We start from the raw sequence: 21,975 nt of genomic DNA, 5'->3' as shown, positions 1-21,975 counted from the left end.
TTTTACACTTCAAGCAAAACTGCCCCAGGTAAAATAAAACCAGCATCGAAGGCAATGCGATGCAGGAATTTTAGTAAAGCAAATCATGGTAAAGGAGTGTGGCTGAAAGTGTATACCACAGGTATGACGTGCCAGAGTATAGAGAGGCTGGGAAGAGCTACTAAAATGGATAAGGAGATGAGATAACAATTCTTGGAATTAACAATTTTTATTGACAACTGACAAAAATGACAGAAGACAGAAATGAGGGGCAGAAGTAAAAAGTATGTTTTGTCAAATAATTATTCAAAAATTTATTATACAGTATTTTGAATATTTATCAAAAAATAAGTAAATGGATAAATTGTAAGATGTTTCTTTACTTTTCAGTTCCCTGTACTTAGTCAAATATACAGATTAAATGCCTTACAAGGAAAGCAAAATAAACAAACTTCAATAAAAAAGCATAAAACACGATTCAAATGAAAAGACAGAAGTTGAGTTTATGGTTACAGAGATATATTTTGTGGATAAATTTTTCAAAATAGCCTCATCTCATTGAATGCAGTCCCATGTCTTCAGTTCTGGCACGTACACGCTTCTCCAGTGGACTGGAGACCTGCTGAAGGGCGGTAAGTCCAAATGACCTTGACATTCTTTACTCCTGTGTCAACATCCCTCTACATGAGGGAGCACATTTAGCCGAAAGCTGAGATCATAGATGCAGAACTACTGGCACTGAAAGACTGATTGGCAAGAATGCAAAGAATTAAGTTATGATAGACTCAAGTTTTTCATTGTCATAGTGGAAAATCTGATTTTTTTTTTTTTTTCAGATACAGTGGTGATGGTTTCCCAGTGAATATGAAGCTTTGGCTTTTCCTGGTGGTGAAAGATGCAGAAAGGCTGAGATCTTCATGGAATAGCTTTGATAGGAGAGTTTCTCTTTATTATTCTTTTCCCATAGCTCTGACAAAAATGACTGTTACCAAGGGCAACAATGGCACTAGCTTGATTACCTCTGTGATGGGACCTTTTGAAATGCTGAGACCTTTGCTGGTGTCATATCTCAGAACTGTCAAATGTGTCAACTGCCACTGTGACTGCTCATGGCTTGTTAAAGAATATGCCTCCTAAAATGTGCTGCTATTTGACCTGAGAATCACACTTTAATGAGACTGCCCTCAGTAATTAAAACTATTTACAATGCAATATTTACAGTGTTGGACACTTAGATAGGTAGAGGATGTAAGTACTGAGTCAGTAGCCATTACTGTTAAATTTAAGAATAAGCACATAACGAACCTCAGTGAGGACATTCACTTCTATGGTACTATGAAAGTGACAGCCAGTCACACCCTCTCTTTTCCACAGCTGACTCATCTTAAGAAAGCATTAAATTATGTATCTTAATATCTGTGCCTTGTTTGAAAATCAGAATGCTAGACTGATGCATGAGCCTTGGACTCTGTATAGAAAACTTCCATGAGGCTAAGATATGAAGCTACCCACACAGCCAAGAACCACTTAGAGACACCTACATGATTCTGATGACAAGGGAGAGCTAAAGAGCACCAGCTATCACGAGCTTTAGCTATCATTATCTTATACAGCAAGAAATCGGAAACATTTGTTTTGTTGATTTTGGATGACACTCATCTTTCCCTTAGAATCTCCTGCGGAATCACATCTGCTCTAAGAGTAAGCCTCTCTTCCTCCCAAGCTTAGGCAGACCCTCCTGGCCCACATGGCCATGAGACTCATGTGCTCATTCACATATGAGCACAAGGAAGAGGATTACAGTTAAAAATTGTAGCAGTCATTCGGGGAAGGAAAATACTGGAAGCATAGTTCAGGAGCCGGAGATGAACACACCTGAGGAGAAGCTGAGAGTCAAGGTATCTTCCAAGACAATTCAACCTGAAGACCATAGGGTAAGGTATATAAAATAATAGAAACATGGTCTCTCATCTCAAAAGGGCAACTACTGAGGAGAGAGCACAGACTAAACAAGAGACACTCATGAATAAAATAGTGTGGCTGACTCCATTCTGCCCTACAAGAAGGATAAGAATGAGAATTTTTTTTAAAAAAAGAAACGATTTATATGAGTCAGGGGTTGAACTGGCTTAGGAGGAGGAAGGGAAGTAAGATTCCTCAGTAAAATAAAGAATAACAATGAGGTTACCCTCGTTGCAGGAGAATCATTGTCATAATGGGAAAGAAAGCCCTCTGCTTGTTTTCTGCATCTGTGACTCTTTTCTGTTTTATAAATAAGTTCGTTTGTACCATTTTTTAAGATTCCGTATGTAAGCGATATTGTGTGATATTTGTTACTGATACTTCAATCAGTATGACAATCTCTTGAGAGTCTCTTGGACTGCAAGGGGATCCAACCAGTCCATCCAAAAACAGAGCAGTCCTGGGTGTTCATTGGGAGGACTGATGCTGAAGCTGGAACTCAAATACTTTGGCCACCTGATGCGAAGAATTGACTAATTGGAAGAGACCCTGATGCTGGGAGGGATTGGGGGCAGGAGGAAAAGGGGATGACAGAGGATGAGATGGCTGGATGGCATCACCAACTCAATGGGCATGAGTTTGAGTAAACTCTGGGAGTTTGTGATGGACAGGGAGGCCTGGCCTGCTGCGATTCATGGGGTCGCAAAGAGTCGGACACAACTGAGTGACTGAACTGACTGAACTGAAGGAGGGGGGAAGGATAAACTGGGAGACTTGGATTGATATACACATACTACCATATATAAAAAAAGATAGTTAATAAGGACCTACTGTAATAGCACAGGACACTCTGTCCAACACTCTGAAATGCACTGTATTGGAAAAGAATCTGAGAAAGAGGAGAGATGTGCATGCATATAACTGACACTCTTGCTGTGCACCTGAGACTGACAGCGTTGTGAATCAGCTACACTACAGTAAAAATGGGTTAGAAAGAGAGAAATAACAGGGAAGGAAGAACTTTACAGAAATCGTAGGACTGAGTCTTATCTTTCTCCTATTTCCTGATCCTAAGAATTAAGGCCTCACAAAGTATTAGTTATATTTTTCATAAATTCTAATTAGTGTTCTATTATATAATATTTTGGATATTGGTGTTAAATACATATGTTTACAACAATGGTTTCCTTTATACAATCAAATTTAGTGTAGAAAATTAAATACTTGGCAATTTCCATACTAATAGGCCAAGGACCATCTTTGAAAGGGCAATTCACATCAACCCTGAATATTCATTGGAAGGACTGATTTTGAAGCTGAAGCTCCAATATTTTGACTACCTGATGTGAAGAGCCAGCTCATTAGAAAAGACCCTCATGCTGGGAAAGATTGAAAGCAGGAGGAGAATGGGGCAACAGAGGATGAGATGGTTGGGTGGCATCACTGACTCAATGGACATGAGTTTGTGCAAGCTCTGGTAGTTAGTGATGGATAGGGAGGCCTGGTGTGCTGCAGTCCAACCATTGCAAAGACTTGGGCATGACTGAGTGACTGAACAGCAACAATACAATAATAGTTTTGACCTCTGTTAGTTGGGGCTTCCCTGGTGTCTCAGGGTGAAGAATCTGCCTGTGATGCAGGAGACCCAGGTTTGATCCCTGGGTCAGGAAGATCTCCTGGAGAAGGGAATAACTTCCCACTTCAGTATTCTTGCATGGAGAATTACATGGACAGAAGCGCCTGGAGGGCTACAGTCTACGGAGTCACAAAGAGTCAGATATGACTGAGTGACTAACACCATTTTCCTACTAGTTTAGAAACTTTCGGTAAGGTAACAATCTCTTTTGTAAATGTATGATTAAATGTGTAAGTGTTACAAAGTTATAAAATGCATTGTACATAAAATTCCAGTAGCTCAAGAGGCTTTATTTTAACATTAGCCTTTTAGAAGAGAAATAAAATGGAAATATTCTTATTTCTCTATCTATAAAAGGTTAAATCTATTTACCAAAATTCACATCCTTCCAGTTAGAAGATAGCAATAAGAACAAAAGAAGTGATATCCCACTCTGTCTTTAGTGATTGGTAACCAATGTTTTCAATATGATTTTAATCCTCTTCATGTGCTAGTGATGACGTCAGATGAGGCTTAAAAATCATGACATTTTCAGGCTGTTGCTTAGCTTTTAGTATATTCAATAGTTCACTGAGAGTGATCCATTGAAATTAGTTTTCAGCCCTTTGACCAGTCATGTTATTCATGAATAAACTGATTTTTGATAGTGCTTGCTATGAATTTTAAAGGGTGAAAAATATGATTCCATTCATATGCAGAATATAACAAATTAAATGAATAAATAAAACAAACAAAAAACAAATATATAGATATAGAGAACAGAGTAGAGATTTCCAGAGGTGGGAGTGTGGGGGTCTTTAGGGGAAGGTAAAATGAGTATGGGGTCTTTTGTCTGGTGATGGATAGAAATCAAATTTGAGGGCTGGACATGCTGTCCTATACACAGAAGTAAAAATATTTCATACACATGAAACTTACATAATGTTATAAACCAGTATTACCTTGACAAATAAGTAGAATGAAGAAGACATACAAGGTGTTGATTCAGCCTGGCTAGTTGACACCATCTTTGAGATGCCAGAAGGTAGTCCCGAAAGCCTTGTGCTCTTAGCTTCCAGGATCACTGGTGTTTGGCATGTCCCTTGTAGCACATGGCTGAGGTCTTGTTTCCTTGATGGTTGTCAGTCAGGGACTACTCTTCACTTCCTGAGGTTGCAGGCAGGGCCCTGTTGTTACTGTCTTTCCAGGACAGGAGAGGGTCTTTCTGACATTTCACGTTCCTTTAGAGGGCTCATCTGACTGAGTGCAGCCCAACAACAATAATCACCCTGTTGATGAACTCAAAGTGAGATTATCAGAATCCTGACCATGGGAATGATGGTCCATCATATTCACATGCCTGGCCCATAAGAGGAGGGGGATTATATATGGTATGTACACCAGGGAGTAGGAATTATGGAGGTCAGCTTAGAATACTGCTCTCTTTTTAAAATTTTTTTTAAAATTGAAGTATAGTTGACATACAATATCATATTATTTTAGGTGTACTATATCATGATTTGACACTAAGCATTGAAACTAGGTAAGTTTAGTAACCATCTATCAGTATACAAAGTTATTACAATATTACTGACAATATTCTTTATGCAATATATTACATTCTTTAGACTAGTTTATAACTGGAAGTTTGTACCTCATAATCTCTTCCCCTAATTCACCCGACCCCAACTCCCACCCCTTCTGGAAATTACCAGTTTGTTCTCTGCATCTATGAGTTAGCTTCTATTTGATTCTGTTTGTTCATTTGACTTGTCTTTCATATTGAACATATAAGTGAAATCATGGGGCATTTGTCTCTTTTTGTCTAACATTTCACTTAGAATAACACTCTCTAGGTCATTCCTTATTCTTTCAAATATTGAAAAATATTTAAATTTTTTTATGGCTGAGTAATATTTTTTATGTGTGTGTATATGTATGTGTATATGTAAAATCTTTATCCATTTATCTCTCAATGATCACTTAGGTGGTTTCTATATCTTGCTGATAATGAATAATGGTACAACTCACATAGGGGTGCACATATTTTTTCAAATTAATGTTTTATTTTCTTTTAATAAATACTCAGAAGTAGAATTGCTGGATCCTGTTGTAGAATTACCTTTAATTTTTTTGAGGAAACTTCATACTGTTTTCCAAGTAGCTGCACCAATTTCCAATTCCACCAACAGAGCACAAGGGTGCACATTTATCCATATCCTCATTACCACATGTTATTTCTTGTTTAAGATAATAATCTTTCCTTTTTAAAATTAAACTTTTTTATTTTTTTATTGGAGTATGGCTGATTAACAATATTTTAATAGTTTCCAGTAGAAAGCAAAGGGACTCAGCTATACATCTACATGTATCCACTCTTCTCAAACTCTCCTCGCATCCAAGCTGCCACATAACATTGAGTAAAGTTCCCTGTGCAATACAATAGGTCCTTGCTGGTTATCCATTTTATTAATAAATATAGCAATGTGAACCTGTCCATCCCCAAATCCCTAAATATTCCTTCCCCTCATCCTTCCCTGGCAACTATAAACTCATTCTTGGTCTATGAGTCTGCTTTTGTTTTGTGAATAAGTTTGTTTGTATCATGTCTTTTTATATTTTTCATAGAGGGGATGTCATACACTATTTCTGCTTCTGTGTCTAACTTACTTCACAAATAACCATTCTGACAGTTGTGGAGTAGTTTTGATTTGCATTTCCCTGATGGTTAGTGATGTTGAGCATTTTTCTATGTTTCTGTTGGCCATCTGTGTATCTTCTTTGGAAAACATTTATTAAAGTCCTTTGCCTATTTTTTAAACTCAGATTATGTTTTTCTTGTTGAATTGCATGAGTTCTTTATATATTTTGAAATCAACCTCTTATCAAGTATATCATTTGCATTCATTAGGCTGCCTTTTTTGTTTTGGAAATGATTTCCTTTGCTCTACAAAAGCTGTTTAGTTTGGTGTAGTCCCATTTCATTTTTACTTTTGTTTCCCTTGCCTGAGGAAAATGATCCAAAAATGTATTCTTAAGATCAGCGTCAAAGGGTATGCATCCTACATTTTCCCCTGGGAGTTTAATGATTTCAGGTTTTACATTTAAGTTCATTTTTAGTTTATTTTTGTGTATTGGACACTTTTGTTCTTTTTCAAATAGCTATCCAGTTTCCTCAACAATATTAAAGAAATTGCCTTTCATCACTATATAATCTTGGCTTCTTTGTCATAGGTTAACTGACCATTAAGTATGAACTTTAAAAAAATTAATTAATTTATTTTAATTGGAGGTTAATTACTTACAATATTGTGGTGGTTTTTGCTATACATTGACATGTATCAGTCATGGGGGTACATGTGTCCCCCATGTTGAACCCCCTACCACCTCCCTCCCTATCCCATCCCTCAGGGTTGTCCCAGTGCACTGGCTTTGAGTGCCCTGTTTCATGCATAGAACTTGGACTGGTAATCTATTTCACATATGGTAATATACATGGTTCAATGCTATTTTCTTTCAAATCATCCCAACCTTACCTTCTCCCATGGAATCCAAAGGTCTGTTTCTTTTTATATCTGTGTCCCTTTTGCTGTCTTACATATAGAGTCCTGGTTACCATCTTTCTAAATTCCACATATATGCTTTAATATAGTGTATTGGTGTTTCTCTTTCTGACTTACTTTACTCTGTATAATAGGCTCCAATTTCATCCACCTCATTAGAACTGATTCAAATGCATTCTTTTTAATAGCTGACTAATATTCCATTGCGTATTTGTACCACAGCTTTCTTATCCATTCATCTGCTGATGGAAATCTGGATTGTTTCCATGTGCTGGCTATTGTAAACAGTGCTGTGGTGAACATTAGGGTACATGTGTCTCTTTCAATTCTAGTTTCCTCAGTGTGTATGTGTGGGATTGCTGGGTCATAAGGCAGTTCTATTTACAGTTTTCTAAGGAATCTCCACACTGTTCTCCACAGTGGCTGTACTAGTTTTCATTCCTACCAACAGTGTAAGAGGGTTCCCTTTTCTCTGCACCCTCTCCAGCATTTATTGTTCGTAGACTTTTTGATAGAAGCCATTCTGACCAGCATGAGATTGTACCTCATTGTGGTTTTGTTTTGCATTTCTCTGATAATGAGTGATGTTGATCATCTTTTCATATGTTTGTTAGCCATCTGTATGCATTCTTTTGAGAAATGTCTGTTTAATTCTTTGGCTCATTTTTTGACTGGGTCATTTATTTTTCTGGTATTGAGCTACATGAGCTGCTTGTATATTTTTGAGATTAATTCTTTGTCAGTTGCTTCATTTTTCTATTATTTTCTCCCATTCTGAAGGCTGTCTTTTCACCTTGCTTATAGTTTCCTTCATTGTGCAAAAGTTTTTAAGTTTAATTAGATCCCATTTGTTTATTTTTGCTTTTACTTCTATTATTGTGGGAGGTGGTTCATAGAGGATCCTGCTGTGATTTATGTCAGAGAGTGTTTTGCCTATGTTTTCCTCTAGGATTTTTATAGTTTCTGGTCTTACATTTAGATCTTTAGTCCATTTTGAGTTTATTTTTGTGTATGGTGTTAGAAAGTGTTCTAGTTTCATTCTTTTGCAAGTGGTTGACCAGATTTCCCAGCACCACTTGTCAAAGAGATTTTCTTTTCTCCATTGTATATCCATATCTCCTTTGTCAAAGATGAGGTGTCCATAGGTGTGTAGATCTATTACTGGGCTTTCTATTTTCTTCCATTGATCTATATTGTTGTCTTTGTGCCAGTACCATACTGTCTTGATGACTGTAACTTTGTAGTAGAGCCTGGAGTCAGGCAGGTTGATTCCTCCAGATCCATTCTTCTTTCTCAAGACTGCTTTGGCTATTCGAGGTTTTTTTTTTTTTTTTTTTTTTTTTTTTTTTTTTTTTTTTTTTGTATTTCCATACAAATTGTGAAATTATTTGTTCTAGTTCTGTAAAAAATACCATTGGTAACTTGATAGGGATTGTATTGAATCTATAGATTGCTTTGGGTCATATACTCATTTTCACTGTATTGATTCTTCTGATCCACGGACATGGTATATTTGTTCATTTATTTGGGTCATCTTTGATTTCTTTCTTCAGTGTTTTATAGTTTTCTATATATCGGTCTTTTGTTTTTTTAGGTAGATTTATCTCTAAGTATTTTATTGTTTTCATTGCAGTGGTGAGTGGAATTGTTACCTTGATTTCTCTTTCTGTTTTCTCATTGTTAGTGTATAGGAATGCAAGGGATTTCTGTATATTAATTTATATCCTGCAATTTTGCTGTATTCATTGATTAGCTCTAGTAATTTTCTGGTGGTAACTTTAGGGTTTTCTATGTAGAGGATCATGTCATCTGCAAACAGTGAGAGTTTTACTTCTTCTTTTCCAATCTGGATTTATTTTATTTCTTTTTTTTTTCCCCCTCTGATTGCTGTGGCTAAAACTTCCAAAACTATATTTAATAGTAGTGGGGAGAGTGGACACCCTAGTCTTGTTTCTGACTTTAGGGGCAATGCTTTCAGTTTTTCACCACTGAGGATAATGTTTGCTGTGGGTATGTCATATATGGCTTTTATTTTGTTGAGGTATGTTCCTTCTATGCCTGCTTTCTGGAGGGTTTTTTTTTTTTTTTTTTAATCATAAACAGATGTAAGATTTTGTCATAGGCTTTCTCTGCATCTATTGAAATAATCATATGGTTTTTATCTTTCAATTTGTTAATGTGGTGTAGCACATTGATTGATTTATGAGTATTGAAGAATCCTTGCATCCCTGGGATAAAGCCCACTTGGTCATATGATGTATGACCTTTTTAATATGTTGTTGGATTCTGTTTGCTAGGATTTTGTTAAGGATTTTTGCCTCTATGTTCTTCAGTGATATTGGACTGTAGTTTTCTTTTTTGGTGGCATCTTTGTCTGGTTTTTGTATTAGGCTGATGGTGGCCTCATAGAATGAGTTTGGGAGTTTACCTTCCTCTACAATTTTCTGGAAGAGTTTGAGTATGATAGGTGTTAACTCCTCTCTAAATTTTTTGTAGAATTCAGCTTTGAAGCCATCTGGTCCTGGGCTTTTGTTTGTTGGAAGATTTTTGATTACAGTTTAAATTTCTGTGTTTGTGATGGGTGTGTTATGATTTTCTCTTTCTTCCCGGTTCAGTTTTGGAGGGCTATACTTTTCTAATAATTTGTCCATTTCTTTCAAGTTGTCCATTTTATTGTCATATAGTTGCTGGTAGTAGTCTCTTATGATCCTTTGTATTTCTGTGTTGTCTGTTGTGATTTCTGCAATTTCATTTTTAATTTTATTGGTTTCATTCATCTCCCTTTTTTTTCTTGATGAGTCTGGCTAGTGGTTTGTCTATTTTACTTATCTACTCAAAGAACCAGCTTTTAGTTTTGATGACTTTTGCTATAGTATCCTTTGTTTCATTTTCATTTATTTCTGCCCTAATTTTTATGATTTTTTTTCCTTCTACTAACCCTGATGTTCTTCATTTCCTCTTCTTCTAGTTGCTTTAGGTGTAAAGTTAGGTTATTTATTTGATTTTTCTTTTGTCTCTTGAGGTAAGCTTGTATTGTAATGCTGCTGCTGCTGCTAAGTCGCTTCAGTCATGTCTGACTCTGTGTGACCCCATAGATGGGAGCCCACCAGGCTTCTTTGTCCCCAGGACACTCCAGGCAAGAATACTGGAGTGGGTTGCTGTTTCCTTCTCCAATGCATGCATGTATGCTAAGTCACTTCAGTCATGTCCGACTCTGTGCAACCCAATGGACAGCAGCCCATCACGCTCCTGTGTCCACAGGATTCTCCAGGCAAGAATACTGGAATGGGTTGCTATTTCCATCTCCATACTGCTATGTGCCTTCCCCTTAGCACTGGCTTTACTGAATCCCATAGGTTTGGGGTTATCATGTTTTCATTTTCATTTGTTTCTATGCATATTTTGATTTATTATTTTTATTTCTTCTGTCATTTATTAGTTATTCAGAAATCTGTTGTTTAGCCTCCATATGTTTGTATTTTTAATAGTTCCTATCCTGTAGTTGACATCTAATCTTATCTCATTGTGATAAAAAAAGATGCTTGAAATGATTTCAATTATTTTTGAATTTACCAAGGCTAGATTTATGGTTTAGGGATGTGATCTATCCTGGAGAAGGTTTTGTGTGCACTTGAGAAAAAGGTGAATTTCATTGTTTGGGGGTGAAAAGCCCTATAGATATCAATTAGCTCTAACTGGCCCATTGTATCATTTAAAGTTTGTGTTTCTTTGCTAATTTTCTGTTTGTTGATCTATTCATAGGTGTGAGTGAGGTATTACAATCTCACACTATTATTGTGTTACTGTTAGTTTTCCCTTTCATAATTGTTAGCATTTGCCTTACATATTGCAGTGCTCCTATGTTGGGTACATATGTATTTATAATTGTTATATCTTCTTCTGGGATTGATCCTTTGACCATTATGTAGTGTCCTTCTTGTCTCTTTTCACGGCCTTTATTTCAAAATCTATTTTATCTGATATGTGTATTGCTACTCCTGCTTTCTTTTGGTCTCCCTTTGCATGAAATATCTTTTTCTAGCTCTTTACTTTCAGTCTGCTTGTATCTCTTGGTTTGAGGTGGGTCTCTTGTAGACAGCATATATAGGGGCCTTGTTTTTGTATCCATTCAGCCAGTCTTTGTCTTTTGGTTGGGGCATTCAACCCATTTACATTTAAGGTAATTATTGATAAGTATGATCCTGCTGCCATTTACTCTCTTGTTTTGGGTTTGAGTTTATAAATCTTTTCTGTGTTTCCTGTCTAGAGAAGATCCTTTAGCATTTGTTGAAGAGCTGGCTTAGTGGTGCTGAATTCTCTCAGCTTTTGCTTGTCTGTAAAGCTTTTGATTTCTCCTTCACATTTGAATAAGATCCTTGCTGGGTATAGTAATCTGGATTGTAGGTTTTTCTCTTTCATCACTTAAGTATGTACTACCATTCCCTTCTGGCCTGAAGAGTTTCTATTGAAAGGTCAGCTGTTATCCTTATGGGTATCCCCTTGTGTGTTATTTGTTGCTTTTCCCTTGCTGCTTTTAATATTTGCTCTTTGTGTTTGATCTTCATTAATTTTATTAATATGTGTCTTGGAGTGTTTCACCTTGGGTTTATCCTGTTTGGGACTCTCTGGGTTTATTGGACTTGGGTGGTTATTTCCTTTCCCATTTTAAGGAAGTTTTTAACTATTATCTGAAGTATTTTCTCATGGCCTTTCTTTTTGTCTTCTTCTGGAACTCTTATGATTTGAATGTTGGAGCATTTGACATAGTCCCAGAAGTCTCTGAGGTTGTCCTCACTTCTTTTAATTCTTTTTTCTTTTTCCTCTATGCTTCATTTATTTCTGTTACACTATCTTCCACCTCACTCATTTATTCCATCTTCTGCCTCAGTTATTCTACTGTTGCTTCCCTCCAGAGTGCTTTTGATCTCAGTTATTGCACTATTCATTATTGACTGACTCATTTTTATTTCTTATAAGTCCTTGTTAAACATTTCTTGCATCTTCTCAATCCTTGTCTCTAGTCTATTTATCTGTAACTCCATTTTGTTTTCAAGATTTTGGATCATCTTTACTACCATTATTCTGAATTCTTTTTCAGGTGGACTCCCAATCTCCTCCTTTTTTGTTTGGTTTGGTGGGCATTTATCATGTTCCTTTACCTGCTGAATATTTCTCTGCCTTTTCATTTTGTTTAGATTGCTGTGTTTGGGGTGGCCTTTCTGTAGGCTGGAAGTTTGTGGTTCCCCTTTATTGTGGAGCTTGCTCCCTGTGGATAGGGTGGACGAGTGGCTTGTCAAGGTTTCCTGGTTATTGGAGCTTGTGTCTGTGTTCTGGTAGGTGGAACTGTATCTCTTCTCTCTGGAGTGCAATGAAGTGTCCAGTAGTGAGTTTTGGGGTATCTATGGGTTTGGCATGACTTTGGGCAGCCTGTATTTTAATGCTCAAGGCTGTGTTCTTGCTTTGCTGGAGAATTAGTGTGGTGTGTCTTGCTCTGGAACTTGTTGGTTCCTAGGTGGAGCTTGGTTTCAGAGTAGATATGGAGGCTTTTGGATGAGCTCTTGTCGATTAATGTTCCCTGGGATCAGGAGTTCTCTGGTGTTCTAAGGTTTTGGAGTTAAACCTCTTGCCTCTGGTTTTCAGTCTTATTCTTACAGTATCCTCAAGACTTCTCTATCCATACATCACAGATGATAGAACATCTAGGTTAATTTTGAAAAGATTCTCCACAGTGAGGGACACCCAGAGAGGTTCACAGTTACATGGAGAAGAGGAAAGGGAGGAGGGAGGTAGAGGTGACCAGGAGGAGAAGAGGGGGAATCAAAAGGGGAGAAAGCAATCTAGCCACTAATCAGTTTCCTGTGTTCTTCACAGCCCAGAACACCCAGAGAGATTCACAGAGCTAAGTAGAGAAGAGAAGGGGGAGGGAAGAGATGAGGTGACCAGGGGGGAAAAGGGAGAATCAAAAGGGGAAAGAGCAATCAAGCCAGCAATCACACCCCTAGGTGAAAATGGAAGAATAGACTCTTAAAGGTACAAAATTGATAACAATACGAAAAAGCAAAGATTAAAAGTCTAGAGTAGAGGTTAGACTCTCAAAAACACAATATTAAAAATACAAAACAAAATCAATCACAAAAATTATATTATATATATATATATATATATATGAAATTTGATTAAAAATAGAGTTTCTTTTTGCAAGGTAATAGTAGGTTATAAAAATGAAAATTAAAGGAATAATAAAGAACATAAAAATAAAGTAAAAAGTGATAATAGTAAAAACATATCCAGGAATTTGTCTGCAGCTGTTGTGGGCAGTGTGGGGTCAGTTAAATTTCAGATAGTTCCTTGTTCCAACTTGTACTTTTCTCAAGGTCTGTAGACCCCCTCCAATGCTCAGTCAGTGTTAACTACAGGGTTTTAATCCGTTGCACTTGTCACTTGTAGAGTGGTTCCCTCTTCTTTGTTTATTTTGGCTTCCTCTGTTTCCAAGTCTCTTCAGTGTCTAATTTTTGCTCTGACAGAGGGGGTGAAGGTGGTCACTTATTTAGGTTCATTTATTCAGTTGCATTGTGGGAAGGGAGGAACACTGCAGACAAATATTGCTGGTGTTTGTTTGGGAGTGCTCACAGTGTCTGGACCACACTGGATTTGCCCCAACTCACCGTGGTGTGTGCTTGCTGGGCCTACACTGCTCAGGCTCCAGGTTTCTCTGCAGGGGTACTGTCCAAAGCAGGCCCTGCATTTCATGCTCTTCCCAGGTCTAAGTTGCTCAGGTTCAGATTCTTGGTTCTCCACGGGGGCACATTCTCAGTTAGGTGTGCATTTTGTGCCCTTCCCAGGTCCAAGCACCTCAGATGACCAGATGCTTGGTGAGAGCACTGGCCCTTAATCACCTCCCCTGTCCCAGCTGCTTGGGTCCAGCCACTCGGTTTCCTGGGTGTGGTGCCAGAGCAGTGTTTCAAGTGCACCGTGTGCATCCCCTGGAGAGCAGATAGCTGGCTGCGACCCTCCTGACAGATGTCAACTATCCAGGATCCCAGGAAGATGTGGTTAGCAACAGGGAGCCTGCTCACAGTTTGGTGGAGGATGCCAGTCTCTGGGGCCGAGATTGGCCCTTGCTTTCCACTTCTGGCTGTCCCACGCCTGCCACTGTCTCCTGTGGTGGGGAGGAGCCTGTAGGCAGCTGGCTAGCTCTCCTGTGGTATTCGCTCAATCCTTTGTTCTGTGAGCCGACCAGACTGCATGTTAGCTTGGAGTCTTTTACAGAAAAGTTCTCACTCTCTTTTTTTTCTCTCTGGCTATCCCACAATTTGGGTTGCTTTCTCACGTTAGCTCCCTCAGATTGTCCTCAGGGCATTCAGGTCCGGTCTTTACCCTAAGCATGCATCCCACACCTCCCTGTCCAGACTCCAACTGCTGGTGGCAGATTCAAGCGTCTGGGCTTCTTCTTCATTGGCAGTTGCGGTTAGGCATGCATTCTGTGTTTTGTTTTTTCTCCCACTTATGTTGCGCTCTGAGATTCCAAAACTCCCCACAGACCCACCAGTGAGAGGGTTTCCTGCTGTTTGGAAACTTCTCCTCTTTCACCGCTTCTTCCCCAGGACAGATGTCAGTCCCTAACTCTTTTGTCTCTCTCTTTGCTTTTTATATTTTGTCCTACCTCCTTCTGAAGAGAATGGGCTGCCTTTCTGGGTGCCTGATGTCCTCTGCCAGCATTCAGAAGTTGTTTTGTGGAAGTTGCTCAGCATTCAAATGATCTTTTGATGAATTTGTGGGGGAGAAAGTGATCTCCAGTCCTATTCTGCCACCATCTTGCTTTAAGCACGAATTTATTCTGAGGTTTTCTATTATGTCCTATTGATCTATTTGTATGTTTCTGTGAGAATCATTGTGCTTATTCACTCAGTCATGTCAACTCTTTGAGATCCCACAGACTACAGCACACCGAGCTTCCCAGTCCTTCACCATCTCCCAAAGCTTGCTCAAACTGAGTCTATGATGTCATCCAGCCATCTCATCCTTTGTCGTCCCCTTCTCCTCCTGCCTTCATTCTTTCCCAGCATCAGGGTCTGTTCTAATGAGTCAGCTCTTTGTATCAGGGGGTCAAATATTGGAGCTTCAGCATAATTTCTTCCAATGAATATTTGGGTTCATTTCCTTTAAGATTTACTTATTTGATCTCCTTGCTGTCCAAGGGACTCTCAAGAGTCTTCTCCAACACCACATTTCAAAAGCATTAATTCTTCAGCAATCAGCCTTCTTTATGGTCTAACTCTCACATCCATACATGATTGCTGGCAAAATAGCTTTGACTATACAGACCTTTGTTGGCAAAGTATTCTCTTTGTTTTTTAATACGCTGTCTAGGTTTGTCATTGTTTTTATTCCAAGGAGCAAATGTCTTTTAAATTTCATTGCTACAGTCACCATACACAGTGATTTTGGAGCCCAAGAAAATAAAGTCTCTCACTGTTTCCATTGCTTCCCCACCTATTTGCCATGAAGTGATGGGACCAGATGCCATGATCTTAGTTTTTTGAATGTTATAACCACCTTTTTTACTCTCTTCTTTCACCTTCATCAAGAGGTTCCTCAGCTCCTCTTCACTTTCTGCCATGAGGATGGTTTCATCTGCATATCTGAGGCATTGATATTTCTCCTGTCAGTCTTGCTTCCAGCCTGTGTATCATCCAGCCCATTATTTTGTATAATATATTCTGCATATAAGTTAAATAAGCAGGAGACAATATACAGCCTTGATGTCCTCCTTTCCCAATTTGGAACCAGTCCATTTTTTCATGCCCAGTTCTTTTCTTTTTTTAATTTAATTTAATTTTTAAAATGTTTTTCATTTATTTATATTAGTTGGAGGCTAATTACTTTACAATATTGTAGTGGTTTTTGCCATACCCAGTTCTAACTGTAGCTTCTTGACCTGCATACAGGTTTCTCAGGAGGCAGGTAAGGTGGTCTGGTATTCCCATCTATTGAAGAATTTTTCACAATTTGTTGTGACACACAAATTCAAAGGCTTTAGCATAATGAAGCAGAAGTAGATGTTTTACTGGACTTCCCTTGCTTTTCCATGATCCAGTAGATGTTGGCAATTTATCTCTGGTTCCTCTGTCTTTTCTAAATCCAGCTTGTACATCTAGAAGTTCTTGGTTATTGCACTGTTGAAGCCTAACATGGAGGATTTTGAGCTAGTAAGTATCATACTGTTTTGATTACTTTAGTTTCATAGTTTAGTTTGAAATCACGGAGCATGATACCACCAGTTTTCTTCCAATTACTTCAGATTGCTTTGGCTAATCGGGGTCTATACAAATGTTACAATTGTTTGCTCCAGTTTTGTGAAAAATGCTATTAGTTTTTTGAACAGAATTACACTGAGTCTGTATATTGCTTTGAGTGGTGTGGATACTTTAACAGTATTTACTCTTTTAATCCATGAGCATGGTATATCTTTCTATTTGTGTCATCTTAAATTTCTTTCATGAGTGTCTTAGTTTTCAGAGTATTGCTTTTTTTTGCCTTCTTGAATAATTGAATTGTGTTTCTTAAATTTTCTTTCTGGTAGTTTATTATTAGTGTATAGATATGAAACAGATTTTTGTACACTAAATGTATATTCTGCAATGTTACTGAATTGATTTATTAGCTATATTAATTTTTGGTGAAGCTTCTAGTGTTTTCTATGTATAGTTTTGTGTCATCTCTGCACTATGCCAGTTTTACTTCTTAATTACTAATTTGAATGTCTTGTCTTTTTTTTCATTTCTTGTGTAATTTCCATGGAGAGAATTTCAATACAGTGTTGAATAAAAGTGGCAAAAGTAGGCATCCTTGTCTTGTCCTTGATCTTAGAGAAAAAGCTTTCAACTTTATACCATTTAGTATGATGTTAGTTGGGAATTTGGCATATTTGGTTTTTTGTTATATTGAGGTTTTTATTATATTCATTTTGCTTCTTCTGTATCCACCTCATTGAGGGTTTTTATTGTAAATAGAGGCTGAATTTCATTAGATATTTTTTCTGAATCTGTTAAGATGATCATATAATTTTATCCTTCATTTTGTTCATATGATATATTATGTGATTGATTTGCAAATATTGAACAATCCTTTTATTCCTGGAATAAATCCCATTTGATCATGGATCTTTTTAATGTATTGTTAAATTTAGTTTCCTAATCTTTTGTTGAGAATTTTTTGCATCTGTATTCATCAGGGATATATTTTTTGCATCTATATTCATCAGGACTGCAATTTCCTTTTTTTCTTTTAAGTATTTTTCTATAATTTTGTAATCAGGATAATATTGGCTTGAATATGAATTTTGAGGCCTTGCTTCCTCTTGATTTTTTGAAATAGCTTGAGAAGAATAGACGTTTTCATAACTTTTTTGGTAAACATTTGGTATAATTCACCTATGAAGCTATTTGGTTCTGTACTTTTGTTTGTTGGGAGTATTTTGATTATTGATTCAATTTCACTACTAGTGTATTTTATCCTGTTCATATTATCTATTTCTTCCTGATTCAATCTTGAAATATTGTACATTTCTAGGAATATATACATTTCTTCTAGATTGTTTAATTTGTTGGTATGTAATTATTCATAGTATCCTCTTATTATCCTTTGTATTTCTGTATTCTCAATTACAATTGCTCTTCTTTCATTTCTGATTTCACTTACTTGAGGCCTTTCCTCTGTTTTTGTTTTTTTGAAGAGTGTGGCTAAAGCTTTACCAGTTATGTATATCTTTTCAAGCAACCAGCTCTTCATTTCATTGATTTTTTCCACTGTTATTTTAGTCTCTATTTCATTTATTTCACTCTTATCTTTGTTATTTATTTCCTTCTACTAATTTTGAGCTTTATTTGTCTTATATTTCTAATTCCTTTAGGTATAAGGTTAGACTATTTATTTGAAAAATTTTGTTTATTTGTTTTCTGAAGTAGGCTTGTATTCCTATACTCTTCCCTCCTAAAACTGGTTTTGCTGCCTCACAGATTCTGGAATGTTGTGTTTCTATTTTCATTTGCCTTCAATAATTTCTTATCATTTCTTATTTCTTCAGTGACTCATTGGTTGTTTAGTATCATGTTGTTTATCCTCCCCACATTTGTAACCCCCTCCCCCAGTTTTCTTTTTTTTTCACACATGAACAGAATTCTCATTTATTCTCAAATACTTGGGTAGAGCTGATTTCAGAGTTTAGAAATGCACCAGAATCATGAAATAATGATCCCTTCTTAGAGGGCTTGAAAACTCAAGAAACATTACCATCTTTCAAAAGAGCTGTAGAAAATGATGACAACCAAGTAGCAGAAAAACTGCCAGCAGAGAAAATAGCATAAGAAAACACCTGACCTCATGTACATAGTCAGAGGGAAAAAATGTATCCTTCTGGAACCATGATTATTATCGACACAGAGGCGAGGCACTGTCCCACAAGGTTAATTTGGTTAAAGAGAAATAAGAGCAAGCATTAGAGGATAAATGTAAGCCAAATTCCCTATGCAGAAATGAGGAAAAGATGGCAAAATGTGGGGAAATTCTGTGGCCAGAGCTAGTTATAATTAGTTGGTCAGCAAAAAGATCCAAGAAAAATGCCCTAATTTTTGATGAGTTGGATATTGCACATTCAAAAAACAAACAAAAAGAAGAACACTTAGAAAATTATTTTAAATTTAATTGTTTAATGCCTCTTTGACTACTGTTTGGAAGATCATTATCTATAACTGATGTATTTTTCACCCGCTCATCTTTTTGTTTGCAAACCATTTAAGTCTTATTTCCTCTGCTGAAAATTTTTGTCTTTGACACATTATCAAAATGCCCCTATGCTGTAATCACACAGGACAATATTGGAAAGACTGAATACCTAAATGATTTGTGAAGATAGTTTTCCCCTTCCGTTTTTAGATTACTTCTAACAGTTCCTAAAGGCATCGTCACAGCTGCCTGAAGCATGTCTTCATTCATAGAATCACCTAGATCACTGATAAGTGCTCCTGAACTTGTGCTCAGCTTTTCACACGAACGTGTAAGCTGTCCTGGTGGATCTAGTTGCTGCTGCTACTGCTGCTGATTTCAGAGTAGGCTTCTCATCTCTTCCACAGCTCTTCTAAAGTAAGATGTGAAACTGATGTCTGTGGAATATCGACATGTGTTACTGGAAATGCCTTGCACACTGTGCTTAATAGCCCTGCGGAGATCTGCTTTTTCACCTTCCATGTCAATTCTTGGCCACTTGGTGCCAGAGCCTTTTGCAAACCTGCTCATCTTTGTCTAACATTACTGACCCATAATTTATTCTAAGACATTCTCTAGATCTGTTTTCTGTACTCTCTGTTCTTTGAGTTGTGCTAATTCTTCTCCAATAAGTTTTGGTTGATGCATTTGTTGGACTCTGATCTTCTGCAGTAGTTGGTCACAATCTGGCAGATCATCCTTAACAACAAATATAGAATAACCTTCCTGTTATAACTGAGCCAAGAAAAGCGCAAGAAAAGTGATCTTAATTCTGGACCCGTCAAGAGAGACTTCAAGTTGAACCACTGTTTTCCTAATTTTCTAACTATAAACCAGTATTCTTTATAATTGCATAAAAATTATCTTTCATTTTGAGGGTTGATCCAGAGCTTCTGACACTCTGGACTGCTAAACAGGATTAGTTCTAAGCCCCAAACTTTCAAGGCATTGCTTATAACTTGAATAGAGAGAAAAAGCTCTGTGGTCCATATTTCCAGAAGGCTGCTGCAAAAATGTGTGATAATCTTCACCAGTACTTCTCCTTCTGCCATTTCTCATTGTCTCTTACTCATCTAGCTGGTGTGCGACTGAAGATAATTCCCCGGGTCTGAAGTATTCTTCTTGCAACAGGTTATTCAAGCAAAGTTGAGCACAAAGTGAGCCTTCTTATTTTGTAAAAGATGGACTCCATCTTGATTTGTCTCCAGTTTTATTCTTGTAATTGATGTCTCGTTTCATGTGATTGTGTTCAGAAAAGATGTTTGATATGCCATCAGTGTTAAATTTATGAGACACGTTTTTTGGCCTAGCATTCGATCCATCCTGCAGAATGCTTCATGTGTACTGAATGTGTATTCTGCTGCTCTTAGATGAAATGTCCTATATATTTGGATTAAATCAATCTGCTTTTATGTGTCATTTAAGGCCAGTGTTCTTTGTTGATTTTGTTTCGATGGTCTACCCATTGATGTAAGTAGGATGTTAAATTCCCCTGCTATTATTGTATTACTCTCAATTACTTCCTTTATGTCTGTTTATACTTGCTCTATGTATTAGGAGCTTCTATGTTTGGTGCATAATTGTTTACAATGTTATAACCTCTTGTTTGGTTGTTACTTTTATCACTATATAATATCCTTTTTTTGTATCTTGTTACAGCCTTTGTTGTAAAGTCTATTTTGTGGAACTGAGTATCCCTACCCAAAATTTCTTTTTGTTTCCATCTCTTCCCTTTCAATCTACATGTGTATTTAGTTCAGAACAGAGTCATTTGTAGAATGCATGTAGTTTTTATTTTTTTATCCATTTATTCTTGTTATGTCTTTTGCTCAAAGCATTTAATTATGGGCTTCCCAGGTAGTTCAACTGATAAAGAAATCTGCCAGCAATGCAGGAGATCTGGTTCAATTCCTGGGTTGGGAAGTTCCCCTGGAGAAGGAATAGGCTCCCCACTCCAGCATTCTTGGGCTTCCCTGGTGGTTCAGCTGGTAAAGAATCTGCTTGCAATGTGGGGGAACTGGGTTGGGAAGATACCCTGGAGGAGGACAAAGCACCCACTCCAGTATTCTTGCCTAGAGAATCCCCATGGACAGAGGAATCTGGTGGGCTATTCAACTTTGCTTGAATAACCTGTTGCAAGAATACTTCTGTAGCCCAAAGAGTTGGACATGACTGAGTGACAACACACACACCTTTAAAGTTATTATTGCTGGGTATGGACTTATTTCCACTTTAATTGTTTTCTGAGTGTTTTGTAATTCTTCTCTGTTATTTTCTTCTCTTGTTCTCTTCTTTGGTGATATGATGACTTTCTTAGCATTGTATTTATATTCCCTTTTATTTATTTGTTATATTTGTTGTGGGTTTTCATTTTGTAGCTCCCATGAGGTTTTTGTCTAACAACCTATGTATAGTCTATTTTAACTTGATGACTGTTGAAGTTGGAGTGGATTCCGAAATCACTACATTTTTATGCCAACCTCATGTTTTTTTCCTTAATTCAGTGAGATTTTTGTGACCATGACTTTGAACTCTTTAATATATTAAATTGTGTATCTCCTTTTCGTTTAGTTCTTTGTCTGAGTTTTTGTCTTGTTCTGTCTTCTTTGTTTGGAAGATGTTTGCCTCTTTATTTTGTCTCTCTGTATTTGTTTCTGTGTATTAGGTATACCTATTAGATAGTCATGAGGCTTGTTCATGTCATGACTGTTGTGGGTGAACTGAGAGCAAAGCTGGCTCCTTTACAATTGGCCGTGAAGCTCAACCATAACTTTTGTGGGCTTGCTGCTGTGTGGATCTAGCCTCCCAGAAGGTGAGCTGCTTAGGGGGGTTGGTGGCACGAGCAAGCAATACCCTCCTCCGAGCTGGTGAAGGATCAGAGGTGCTTTGGAGATGCCAGCCATCGGGTGGGTGAATTGAGCGGGGCTAATCCTCAAGGCAATGCCAGTGTGGTGTGCACAGTGTTAGTGAAGTTGATGGAAGTCACATAAAAGTTGCCCATCAGACTGAGCTGACTAGGTAGAAGGAGAATTTCAAAAAATGCACTTGTGAACACTTCTATACCTGGAGGAATTTCTATCAGAGCCTGCCCCT

At 37.4% G+C, this 21,975-nt stretch overlaps 1 pseudogene; it reads right to left on the bottom strand.

Moving 5' to 3' along the window:
* LOC122674661 overlaps positions 1–20,074 on the bottom strand; it is a 172,766-nt pseudogene extending 152,692 nt beyond the window's left edge.
* Between the last annotated feature and the right edge of the window lie 1,901 nt (positions 20,075–21,975).

This window comes from Cervus elaphus, chromosome 18 (assembly GCF_910594005.1).
Source record: "Cervus elaphus chromosome 18, mCerEla1.1, whole genome shotgun sequence".
Classification (NCBI taxonomy): domain Eukaryota; kingdom Metazoa; phylum Chordata; class Mammalia; order Artiodactyla; family Cervidae; genus Cervus; species Cervus elaphus.
The sequence above is the reverse complement of the archived record's forward strand: the minus strand, read 5'-3'. Positions and strand labels throughout refer to the sequence as shown.